The sequence below is a fragment of the Microchirus variegatus genome (assembly GCF_963457635.1).
Source record: "Microchirus variegatus genome assembly, chromosome: 9".
Taxonomy (NCBI): Eukaryota; Metazoa; Chordata; class Actinopteri; order Pleuronectiformes; family Soleidae; genus Microchirus; species Microchirus variegatus.
Window position 1 is genome coordinate 8,396,252 of NC_139810.1, and position 902 is coordinate 8,397,153.

Sequence of the window (902 nt, forward strand, 5' to 3'; positions counted from 1 at the left end):
AAATTAAAAGCTTATAGTTGTGTTGTCGTTTCTCAATGGTCTTCATTTCTGCCCGTCCAGACTAAAATGTAGCCCTGCAGTTTTCAGTCAGTCGTATTTTCAACCTGCTCAGTGTTCAAGCATCAAAAGGGAAGTTAAGGCTATCAAAAATAATCGCTTCTATGATGATTCCTTGTCAACGTCATCGATTATAGTGATGTAACGTCTAACTGTGAATGCAGGGAAAATACATCTTACCGTTAATCACATAACTGTCCGACGGTTCGCTTGACAGACTTCAAACTTGGCTGGTGACTCTACTAAGGACAGCAGCGTGTGCAGTGCGTGCTTTGACGTTATTTGGATAAGAAATGTAAGAGATATCTTTAAAAATGTGACAGATATATCGCTAAAAGAGCCATTACTGTTTCTTGGCTGCAGAAACATTAGTTTTAACTTGAGGAGGGTGCATTTGTATAGAAATTATGAAATTCATATTTATCTGACTTTTAATACTGGAGTCTAATGGAATCGTGGGACCAGTGAAGATGCTCAGTCTAACAGGGACATGTGGACGGCAGAGCAGAGCTGTTGCGTTTTTAAAAGATTAAAAGATTAGTGTGGATGTAGCTTCGTTCTTCATCAGTGATTTGTGTGAATGAGTCCGGAGGAGAAAGTCGGAGGTCACCACTATGGCACACATGCGTGTTAATTGGCATGTAGGATGTGCAAGGTACGTGGTGCAGTGTTGATGTCGGATTGAACATCACTGTGCTCCTCAGGTCCCGTCACAGTTACGATGGACCAGTTCTCACGTTTGAACCGTCGCTCCGTCACTCACCTGTGAGTGCCTGTGGAAGAAATTCACTGTGTGTTTGTCTTTTGTGTGGTCGTTTCTAGTGTTCAGTGTGTGAATGAGTTGC